The 12693-nt window shown below is 45.8% G+C and overlaps 1 protein-coding gene across 1 annotated transcript in view; it reads left to right on the plus strand.

The window, feature by feature from the left end:
• Positions 1-12693, plus strand: part of bmp6 (bone morphogenetic protein 6) — a 114859-nt gene that overhangs the window by 69620 nt on the left and 32546 nt on the right. The gene's annotated exons all lie outside the window — the stretch shown is intronic.

Raw genomic sequence — 12693 nt, forward strand, 5'->3', positions numbered from 1 at the left:
AAGGGGAAGTGGGCCATTTTTCCTGGGGCAGCAAGGTGGCACAATGGTTAGCACTGCTGCCTCACAGCAACAGGGATCCAGATTTGATTCCCAGCTTGGGTCACTGTGTGGAGTCTGCACATTCTCCCCATGTCTGTGTGGGTTTCCTCCCACAGCTGGAAAGATGTGCTGGTTCGGTGCATTGGCCATGCTAAATTCTCCCTCACTGTACCCGAACAGGCACCAGAGTGTGGCAACTAGCGGACTTTCACTGTAACTTCATTGCAATGTTATTGTAAGACTATTTGTGATGATAAATAAACTTCAAGCATTTTTGATCTCGATTAAGGCTCCTCACCAGTCCTAAATATTTTATCTGGGCAAATACAAGTTTAGAAGCCAATTATATGGAGTACCCCTGCACTCCCCCCACCCCCACCTCTCTTTCTCCTTTATCTAGATCAGGTAATATTTTGGTTGTAATGATCTGACCAAGGACATGCCCTATGCTCGTGTCTCCATGTCTCCTTTTCTGTTGCTCAGTAAGGTCTCCCATTTTCTGTTTCAATGAGCATGGATATGGATATACTAAATGGTTTTCCGCAGCGTTCCTCCTGCGCGCTTAAAGGAAAAGCAAAACTTCTTCCTATCGAAACCCGTAAGCAGTCATTCTCTTCCTGAGGCTCTGGCTCTTCCGCCATTGTTGCTGGGAATTTGTTGGCTCTGCGCCATTGGCCATTGCTCACAGAAGCACGGGGCCATTATCTGGGCCTGGGGTGACTCTCGAAAGGCTCCCCCCCACCCCCCAACCCCACATCCTCCCAGGTCTCAAATGGTCCTGTTCCACTACAAATAACATGGCACAGATCAAGAATTGACTCAGTACAACACAGGAACAGGCCCCTCGGCCCTCCAAGTCTGTGCCAACACAGATGCTTCTCTAATCTAATATTTTCTTTCATTATTCTGGTCCATAGTCCTCTATTCCCTGCCTATTCGTGTATCTATCCAGATACCTCTTGAACGTTGTTACAGGATCTGCTGCACACTTCCTCTGGCAGCACCTTCCAGGCTTTCACCACCCTCCTATGTGGGAAAACTTGTCCCTTCCATCCCTTCTAAATGACCTTCGCTCAGTGGGACTTTTCTGTCTTTATTTTCCTGATAATTTGGAAGCAGAAGATTCGCCGGGTAAGGAAGTGTCAGAAAACTGAGCAGATCGCAAAACCTGACCCTGAGGTTCCTTCATCTGAAGGAACAAGATGCTACTGATCCAGAAATCTCGTCCGTGTTTACAATCATAGAATCCTCCAGTGCAGGAGGAGGCCATTCGGCCCATCGAGTCTGCACCGTGCTCAATTCCACCCAGGCCCAATCCCCATAACCCCACATGTTTACCCTGCTCATCCCCCGACACTAAGGGTCAATTTATCCTGGCTGATCAACCTCACCCACACATCTTTGGCACAATGCCCTGCAGACGGGCATGAGATCCGTGGATCTGAAACGTAACTTATTTCCACTTCTCTTGTTGAAAGAGAAACTCAGTGATTCCATGAAGGTGGCACGTGCTTTTACTGCCCTCTGGACCTAGTCACCAATCCTTTCAAACCTTTACAGAGTGTCGGTTGTACCCGTAAGCCAGACTCTGGAGTAAAGTGGCATCTTGCCCACAGGCTGGCTGGCAAGATTGCGGGCACGGCATGGTGCTCCGATTTCTTCTCTACCACACACACACCCCCCACCCCCACACCCCCCCCGGCTGAGGTTCGTGGTCAAAACAATGGAAAAGTCCCAGATGACACCTTCTCCGGAAATCCTCCTCACAGGATTCAGGTTCCAGTCTGTTTCAAAGCTGGCCTCCACGCTAGAGGAATGTTTACCACATGTCCGCAGGCAGCTGCCAAATGTCTGGTCGGATTGGGAAAAGTTGCAGCCAAGGTTTTTCTGAGATGTATGGCGGAACGCTTTTCGCGTAGTGCGCGTGTGTGAGGAGGGGAGTGCGAGCTATTGGCACAACGGTCATTCAGTTCCTCTCGCATCCTGACTGGTGTGAGTACATACTGTCTCGAGCTTTCACCTACAGAATGGAGGTTGGTCAGTTCATGAATTAGTGCCAAAACAAAGTAGTTGGCACCTGCCATGTTCAGCCGAACCTCCCTCCCTTCTCCCTACCGCCCTCACCCGGGAGACACACCTTGTAAACAGATGAATGACACTTGCCTTTGCACAAAGAGACCTTTACAAACTGTGTCCAAAATGGGGCCATTTTCAAGGTGAGGCCCTCACTTGAATTCGGAAGCGAGCTGCAGCCACTGGTCTCGACAGCTCCTTGGGATCGGAAAACTTTCACGGATCAATCAGCAGGTTGGGCCTCTCGGGCTCGTTTTAGGAAAGAAATTTTTTTTTTTACAAAAAAGCAGAGTTACTCCTTTTTGAGGATCACTGGTCAGCCTGTTCGAGGGCTGGTACACCTGGGTCTCAGAGTGTAGCCCACGTTCTGTCCGCTTACACACACACGTGCACATACACACATTATGTTCTGTCTCCCACACTCTATTTCCAGATCTAACTTGCCTCCTAGAAGTCGCTGGACATACATTTAAAGAATTGCTTTGAACCCTGAATGGTGCGGGCCTTGAGGCCAAATCTGAAGTGCTCATCTAACTTTTGCTAATTGCCCATTTCCCAGCAAAGAACAGGTGGAGTGTAGTTAGCACCACTGCCTCACAGCGCCAGGGACCTGGGTTCGATTCCTGGCTTGAGTCACTGTCTGTGTGGAGTCTGGATGTTCTGCCTGGGTTTCCTCCTATACTCCAAAGCTGTGCAGATTAAGTTAAGTGAATTGACCACACCAAATTTTCCCTTAGTGTACCTGAACAGGTGCCAGAGTGTGGCAACTAGGGGATTTTCACAGTAATCTCATTGCGGTGTTAATGTAAGCCTTACTTGTGACTAATAAATTAACTTTAACTTTAAAATTGCTCTCCTGGCATCTTCACAGCCAAACTCAGAATCATAGAATCTCTACGCTGCAGAAAAAGGCCATTCAGCCCATTGAGCTGCATCAACACAATCCCACCCAGGGCCTATCCCCATAAACCCATGTTTTTTTTTATTCATTCGTGGGACATGGGTGCCGCTGGCTGGCCAGCATTTAATGCTCATCCCTAGTTGCCTTTGGAGGGCAGTTGAGAGTCAACACATTGCTGTGGCTCTGGAGTCACAAGTAGGCCAGACCGGGTGAGGATGGCAGATTTCTTTCCCTAAAGGACATTGTCAGAAAAACCCATTTGGTTCACCAATCAACAATGCTTTCATGGTCATCAGTAGATTCTTAATTCCATACAAGTTATAAAGGGTTTATTACCAATGATTTTTGTGTGTATGTACAAAAATGGTTCTGATAGAACCATATACACATGTATTCTCCATTCCACCCTGACTCCAAATGAGGGTCTTCCCTGAGCTGGGACATGCCCCCTTGCACACGATTGGCTCGGTTTCCCACGCTGCCTCTCCATTAGATTTGACCCGATCAGGTGGCCCTCAGGGGTTGGCCCCTTAAAGGAGCCACTCAACCACACTCCTCCTGGTCTTCATGCATTCTTGGCCAAGGATGCACATTTGCTGGTGGCGGCTGTGTCTGTTGGGCTTCACAACTGGGTCATTGGCTGACCATTCTTGCCATTTCCTTATCAATGCACAGCCACCAAACATAACTTTGGGTGAGTGCTTTGTACATGGTGTGTATTGTGCAATTCCTGTAATAAACGTAGTCTCCCTTGAGGTGGCACTATGACATGAGCCTCTCCTCGTAGCAGGTCATCTAGACTCAAAACATCAGCTCTTTTCTCTCCTTACAGATGCTGCCAGACCTGCTGCAATTTTCCAGCATCTTCTCTCTTGGTTACATATTGATGAAACTTCTTCACCGCGTAAATTGCTGCCAAATTTTCTCTGTCTATCTGAGAAGACTTTTGCTCTGCATCTGATGATATTCTTGATGCAAAGGCAACTGGTCTTCCTGCTCCATCGGGCAACCTCTGGGGCAAAACTGCCCCCATTCCATATGGTGATGTATCACAGGGTGAATACCACTGGCTTGGTTGGATCAAACTGTACAAGCGATACAGAGGGGAGCTGGCTACCTAGTGGCATTATTGTTAGACCATAAATCCTGAAACTCAGCTAATGTTCTGGGAACCTGGGTTCGAATCCCACCACAGCAGATGTTGGAATTTAAATTCAATAAAAACAAATATCCAGAACCAAGAATCTGCTGATGACCATGAAACCATTGTCGATTGTCAGAAAAACTCATCTGGTTCACTAAAGCCCTTTTAGGGAAGGAAATCTGCAGTCCTACTCAGGTCTGGCCTATATGTGACTCCAAAACCACAGCAACGTGGTTGACTCAACTGCCCTCTGAACAAGGGCAACTAGGAATGGGCAATAAATGCTGGCCAGCCCAAGCCCCACAAATGAAATGGAAACAAATTTGAAGCCACAATGAGTCACCTTCAATGTCATGAGGAGGATCAACAAACATCCCCATCCTCAATGATGGAGGAGCCCCACATATCTGTTCAGAAGTTACGACTGAAGCATTTGCATTAATCTTCAACCAGAAGTATCGAGTGGATGATCCATCTCTGTCCCCCCCCAGAGGTCCCCAGCATCACATGTCAGTCTTCAGCCAATTCAGTTTCCTCCATGTGATGTCAAGGAGCGAATGATAGCACCGGATATTGCAAAGGCAATGGGACTTGACAATATTCCACAATAGTGCTGAAGACTTGTGCTTCAGAGCTTGCCACGCCCCCAGCTAAGCTCTCCTAGTACAGCTACAACACTGGCAACTACCCGACGATGTGGAACTGCCCAGGTCTGTCAAGTATGCAAGAAATGGGGTTTAAAAAAAAAGTTCAACCAATTAACGCCTCATTATTTTACTTTTGATTGTCAGGAAAGTGATGGAAGGGGTCATTGACAGTGCTATAAAGTGGCACTTGTTTAACAACCTGCTCACTGATGCAGTTCTGACAGGGTTACTCAGCCCCTGATCTCAATACAGTCTTGCTTCAAATATGGACAAAAGGGCTGAACTCGCTCAAGGGGTGAGAGTGACTGCCCTTCACATCAAGCAGCATTTGACCAAGTGTGGCATCAGGGAGCCCTAGTAAAACGAGTTGATGGGAATCGGTTGGTATGGGACGGGGGTGGGATGTCCCTGCTGGTTGGAGTTATACTTGGCACAAAAGAAGATGGTTGTCATTGTTGGAGGTCAGTCATCTCAGTTCCAGGACATCAGTGCAGGATTCCTTCAGGCTAGTGTCCTAGGCCCAACCATCTTTAGATGCGGTCTGTCCATTTTTTTACACGGCACAAGTCGGGGGTTTGATGTAGCACTCTGCACTCGCCTGGATGAATGCAGCTCCAACAATACTCAAGAACCTTGACATGGGGCAAGATAAGGCAGCCTGCTTGATAGCCTGCCTGGGTAGGGTATACAGGGAAGACTTGTTTCCTCTAGTTTGCGGGGTCAGTTAGCTGTGGAGAGGAGAGAGGCAGCAAAAAACAACTGGCCGGAGCAGGAATGGTTCAAACACCATTTAGTGAAAGGGAATGAAATCCATATAAGAGCAGATAGCTTGAATACAATGACGCAACCTTTACTGGTTTAATATCCCACACTCCCCTCTACATAATCATGTCTGCAACTTTTCATTTGAGGATATCTTGAAGTTGCAGTGCTGCATTGTCTGGTGTTTTTTATTTTTGAAAATTATGTTTTGTTCATTTAAGATTTCTGGAAGTAGAATCTTGTCGGACAAACAATATTTCAGCAACACTCCTGGGGGGACAGTGAAATCCTTTAGTGCTAAATGAGTGAGCTGGATTGGCTGTGCAGTACAGCTCTGTAATATGCATTGTGAAGACTGAAAATGATGTACTTAATTCAAATTAATTCTTTTGATCTCTTCTTGGTTTAAAAAAAAATTGTCAGAGCAGGCCACGTCTCTTACTTCTAAGAATGAGAAGGCCAAGGGATATCCCAACATAGGTCTTTTTAAAATAATGAGGTTTTAATGGCAATAGATGTGGATGTTTCCACTCAAGGATAAAGCCAGAGAATCATAGAATCCCTACAGTGCAGGAAGAGACCATTTGCCCCATTGAGTCTGTACCGATAACAATCCCACCCAGGCCCTATCCCCGTAATCCCACGTATTTTAACCATTTAATCCCCCTCACATTAAGGGGCAATTTAGCATGGCCAATCCACTTAACCTGCACATCTTTGGACTGTGGGAGGAATCTGGAGCGCTCGGAGGAAACCCATGCAGACACTGGGAGAAAGTGCAAACTCCACACAGACAGTCAGGGCTGGAGGTCATGAATACAAGACAGTTATTGAGAAATCCAATTGGACATTCAGGAGAAAGTTGGTTCACTGGAGAGTGGCATGGGTATGGGACTCCCAGAATGGCACAGGAATTAGCATTACTGCCTCACGGCGCCAGGGATCCAGTTTCAATTCCAGTCTCGGGTGACTGCCTGTATGGAGTTCTTCCCGTGTCTGCGTGGGTTTCCTCCAGGTGCTCTGGTTTCTTCCAACAGTCCAAGATGCATTGGCCATGCTAATTGGCCTTAGTACCCCAAGATGTATCGGTTGGATGAATTAGCCATGTGTAAGGTTACATGGATAGGGCGCTGTGGAGCCTTGGATAGGATGCTCTTTCACAGAGTCCTTGCGATGGGCCAGATGGCTTCCTTCTGCAAGATGGGCCAGTGGGCTGATGAATGGCAGATGAAATTTAATTTAGACAAATGCAAGGTGATGCATTTTGGTAGATTGCACCAGGGCATGACTTACTCAGTTAATGGTAGGGCATTTGGGAGAGTTACAGAACAAAGAGATCTGTTCATAGCTCCTTGAAAGTGGAGTTGCAGGTGGACAGAGTGGTGAAGAAGGCATTCGGCATGCTTGGTTTCATTAGTCAGAACATTGAATACAGGAGTTGGGACATCTTGTTGAAGTTGTCCAAGACACTGGTAAGGCCACACTTGGAATACTGTGTACAGTTCTAGTTACCCTATTATAGAAAGGATATTATTAAACTAGAAAGAGTGCAGAAAAGATTTACAAGGATGTTGCCAGGCCTTGGTTTGGGTTATACAGAGAGGCTGGATAGACTGGGACTTTTTTCTCTGGCGCGTAGGAGCTGAGGGGTGATCTTTTAGAAGTCTATAAAATAATGAGAGGCGCAGATCAAGTAGATAGTCAATATCTTTTCCCAAAAGTAGGGGAGCCTAAAACTAGAGGGCATAGGTTTAAGATGAGAGGGGAGAGAGACAAAGTGTCCACAGGGGCAATTTTTTCATAGAGGGTGTTGTGTCTAGAACAAGCTGCCAGAGATGATGATAGAGGCGGGTACAATTTTGTCTTTTAAAATGCATTTACATAGTTACATGGGTAAGATGGGCATAGAGGAATATGGACCAAATGCAGGCAATTGGGATTAGCATAGAGGTTTAAAAAAAGGCGGCATGGACAAGTTGGGCTGATGAGCCTGTTTACATGCAGTAAACCTCTATGACTCTATTGGCAGCTTTAAAAGTGGACAAGTCTCTAGGTCCAGATGAATTGTGTCCCAGGCTGCTGTAGGAGGCAAAGGATGAATTTTCAGGGGTCCTGACTCAAAATTTTAATTCCTATTTGGCGTGGGAGAGATGCTAGAGGGCTGGAGAACAACTAATGTTGTTCCGCTATTTAAGAAGGGTTATAGATAAGTGCTGGAATTACAGGCCAATGAGTCTCATGTCAGCGGTAGGGGAACTATTGGAGCAAATTCTGGACAGGCAAGGTTTGATCAGAGATAGTCAGCATGGCTTCATCCAAGGGTGGTCATGCCTAACAAATTTGGTTGAATCTTTTGAGGTGGTGACCAGGTGTGTAGATGAGGATAGTGCCGTTTGTGTAGTCTGTATAGATTTCAGCAAAGACTTTGACGAGGTTTAATATAGAAGACTTATAAAGAAGGCAAATGCTTGTGGGATATATGGTAATTTGATAAAGTAGTTCAAAATTGGCTCAGTTGTTAGAGACAGAGGTTGATGACAGAAGGCTGAGTGACTGGAAGACAATGGCATACCACCGGGATCTGCAATGGGTCCCCTATTATTTGTCATTTATATAAATAACTTAGATGAGTATGTGGGAGCGGGAGTAGGATTAGTAAATTTGTGGACTGTACAAAATTAGCCGGATGGTTAACAATGAGATGGAGAGTCTAGGGCCACAAGAAGGTATAGACTGGATAAACAAATAGGCAGATAAGTGGCAGATGAGGTGATGCACGTTGGAAGAATAATTTGACAAGGAAGTATTCAATGAACGACATGACACTAAAGTTCTGTGGAACAAAGGAACCTTGGTTGTTCATAAATTTCTGAAGGTGAAAGGACATGTTAGTAGGGTGGTGAAAAAAGGCTTTTAGGGCTCTTATCTTTATCAATCGAGGCACAGATTACAAAAGCAGGGAAGTCATGTTGGAATTATGTAGACCTTTGGTGAGGCCACAGCTAGAGTACTGTGTTCTGGTTGTCACATTATGGGACGGATGTGATTGCACTGGAGGGGGTGCAGAGGACATTCACTGGGATGCTGCCAGGGATGGAACATTTAGGTTGTGAAGAGAGATTGAGGTTTTCATTGGGGCAGGGAAGACTGATGAGCGACTTGATCAAGGTGTACAAGAGACATGGTGGCACAGTGGTTACCACTGTTGTCTCTCAGCTCCAGGGACCTGAGTTCAATTCTGGCCTTGGGTCATTGTCTGTGTGGCGTTTGCACGTTCTCCCCGTGTCTGCGTGGGTTTCTTCTGGATGCTCTGGTTTCCTCCCATAGTCCAAAGATATGTGGGTTAGGTGGATTGGCCATGCTAAATTGCCCCTTAGTGTCCAAGGGTACTTAGAGAAATTAGTGGGGTGCGTATGAGGGCTTATGGGGATAGGGCCTGGGTAAGATTGTGGTCGGTGCAGACTTGATGGGCCGAATGGCCTGCGTCTGCACAGTAGGGATTTTGTGATTCTATGATTGAGGGGCATGGACAGGATGGATAGGGAGTAGCTGTTCCCCTTTGTTGAAGGGTCAGTCATGAGGGAACACAGTTCAAGGTGAGAAGCAATCCACCTAACCAACACTTTGGCCTGTGGTGAAAACCGGAGCAGCCAGAGGAAACCCACGCAGATACAGGGAGGATGTACAGACTCCGTGTAGACACTGACCCAAGCCGGGAATTGAACCTGGGTTCCTGACACACTAACACAGCAGTGCTAACCACTTTGCCACTGTGTTGCCAGATAGTGCGACAGGTTGTTCTAGCATTTGAGGTAAAATTCCTGAATCTGATTAGTTCTCATTACTGGGAATTAATGGGTCGAAAATTGAACTGAGGGAATCCACAGTTATAGAGGCATACATTAATACAGGCCCAAAATACTTTATCAATATTACATCTGTAGAAAGCTCGCGTCACTGAGATTACAAATTGGAATACATACAAAGGATGTGAGTTAGTGTATGGCTCAATGTGTAATGAGTTAGTCAGGTTTGTTGAAATGGACTTAAATATTTTCCTTTATTTTCTACCACGTCATCCATGTCTAGACATAGTTCTGTATTTTTTTTTAAGAACGATCTTTCTTGGAATTGACCTGTCATTATTCCATGTGGAACTCCAGGCGTGCCAAAAATATAATGGTTTACCCTTTGGATTAAAGGCCTAATTCTAATCTTCCAGGATAGCTGAGCTACGTTTGGAAAACCCATGTCGGTCAGACTCCTGGGTTGGGGGGAGTGGTGGTGGGGGGGAAAGAGTTTTCCACAAGTATTTCTTCTATCGTCACACTGGAGTCCCACAGAGAGCCCTGCCCCTGTGTTACTGTGGAGAGCGGGCGTGAGCCGTTTACTTTTCAAACTTGGGCTGGGTGGAAGAAAAACACGCATGAAATAAAGAAACACTGTTTCATTTTAAAGCTGTCCTTCCCCATAATCTGCGTCCTGAAATTTCCTCCTTTTTTAAGAACAGAAGGGCTGCATTATTAACTCGATGGATCTGTTAAAAACTCAGTCAAACCCAAGTACGGAACACATTTGAGTCTATTTTCGGGCTCGTCAAGAGATTTGAAAGGCATTAAAGCAGTAAAACGCAATGAATATTGCTAGAATTTTGGCAGATTTACAGGAGAGTATTACCTTTTTACAGATTGAATTCTTATAATCAATTTTATTGGATGGCACAGTGGTTAGCGCTGCTGCATCAGGGACCTGGGTTTGATTCCTGGCTTGGGTCACTGTCTATGTGGAGTTTGCACGTTCTCCCCGTGTCCACCTGAGTTTCCTCCGGGTGCTCTGGTTTCCTCCTACACTCCAAAGATGTGAAGGTTAGGCTGATTGACCGTGCTAAATTGACCCTAGTGTCAGGGAAATTGGATAAATATGTGGGTGTACAGGGATAGGGCTTGGGTGGGATTGTTGTGGGTGCAGACTCAATGGGCCAAAATGCCGCCTCCTGCACTGTAGAGATTCTATGATTCATTCTATGATTTTTGAAATCAGAAAGGCACCAAAACAAAAACACTAATTAAATAATCAACTCTTTTGGGTAGCTGTAGCAAAGGTGTCCATAGTGGAACGCTGTCACCAAGCAGTGTGCAGCTGCTAAAGAATGGCCACAGCCATCACTCCAGAGCAATTGAGGATGGGCAGTAAACATCGCTGGAATTTTCCCGGTTTTCCCACGGCAGAGACAGCTCGCCGTTGGCTGCCAGTGGGATCTTGCAGCCCCATTGCAGCCAGTGACAATTGGCAAGGCTCACCTGTCCCGCCACCAGGTGTGGGTCAGCTTTGGTGGGACTGGAAGACTTTGACAGGACAGGAAGATTCTGCCAGCGGGAAGGACTGGAAAATTCCACCCATTGGCTTTCCAGGATTGCCCAAATCTGGGACACCTTTCTTACAGAAGTAAGTCTTGTCAGTGGTTGAAGTCCAGTCTAAATGGATAAAGTAAGTTGTCTAACAACACCAGGTCAAAGTCCAACAGGCTAATTTGAAATCATGAGCTTTCGGAGCGCTGTTCATCATCAGGTGAGTCAAAAAGAAAGGAAACAAAGAACTGAATAATTCAGAGGTTAAAAATTATCTTCTGTAGGCACTTTTGGTTAAAATTTGCTGATTGGTTTGAAAGAGTTCTAGTTGAGATAATTGTGTTATAGAATCCATGGAATTGCTACAATGCTGAAGGAGGAGCAATGAGGTAAACACGTGGGGTTGAGGATAGGGCCTGGATAAAATGCCTTGTCAGAGTCAGTACAGACTTGATCTTGCAGAGTTAAGAATGGAATTTGATTTGCACCATCACCAGTAATGTTGGCTCTTTAACATCCCTCCAATTACAATTATTTTTCCCTGTTATCAATAGCACGCAGTATTTATACCAGAATGTTCAAAAGATGCAAGAATTACAATTACTGTGATTTATTTCACAAAATCCCTGTAGTGCAGGAGGAGACCATTCAGCCCATCTAATTACACCATCATCAATCCTATCCAGGCCCTATCCCAGTAACACCGCAGATTTAACCTACGAGTCACTGACAGTCATCCAAGGCTGGAATTGAACCCAGGTCCCTGGCACTGTGAAGTGGCAGTGTTAACCACTGTGGCCTGTAACATAGGAAAGCATGGCAAAGCCCTTCACAGGAGCATTATTGAACAACATCTGACACTGAGCCACAAAAGGATGTAAGAAGTTCAAGTAGGTGGAGATCCTTTGGCCTTTTTGTGCCTGCTACCCTATTCATCTCCTCCTCCTTGCATCATCTCCATAACACCTTAATACACTTATTATCCAAAAATCTGGTCTGTCTGAATCTTCAACATAACTCCGCAAACCTTTTAAGTGAAGTGGTTTCTCCACATCTTGGGACAAAATGGCCGTCCCTTTGCCCTGCGTCTATGATCCTTGATTTTAGATTCCCCAGCCAGGGAAACTACCTCCAGCCTCTACCCTGTCAAAACCATTTAAAAATTTCAATCAGCCCACCTGTCATTGGTTTAGTTTACTTGTCTCCTTGTAATTGCATCATAGGCTAACATAGAGATATTGGGGTGGCACAGTGGTTAGTACCCTCAGCGATAGGGACCCAGGGTCAATTCCAGCCTCGGGTCACTGTCTGCGTGGAGTTTACACGTTCTCCCTGTGCCTGCATGGGTTTTCTCTGGGTGCTCCAATTCTCTTCCAGTCCCAAGGTGTGCAGGTTATGTAGATTGGCCATGCTAAATTGACCCTAGTGTCAGGAGGATTAGCAAGGTTACGGGAATAGGGCTCGGTTGGGATTGTGGTTGGTGCAGGCTCAATGGGCCAAATGGCCGCCTCCTACACTGTAGGGATCCTATGGTTCTATGACCAAAGGGTTTGACAATGAGGTAAGCTTAAAAGAGGAGAAAAAGGGAGACATGCAGGCCAAGAATTCCAGAGCTTAAACCATAATTCATGGCCAATAATTGAGGCCCAGTGACTTGCAGCTGTTGACCTTCCATTAAAGAACGGCACCTTTTGAATGAAATATGACGGTGACCAATTGGGATATAATTGCGAAATAGCTTGGGAGCAATTGATTTTAGAATAGGTCACCGCAGTATTA

Source organism: Carcharhinus amblyrhynchos, chromosome 8 (genome assembly GCF_965287045.1).
Source record: "Carcharhinus amblyrhynchos chromosome 8, sCarAmb.v2.hapA, whole genome shotgun sequence".
Lineage (NCBI taxonomy): Eukaryota > Metazoa > Chordata > Chondrichthyes > Carcharhiniformes > Carcharhinidae > Carcharhinus > Carcharhinus amblyrhynchos.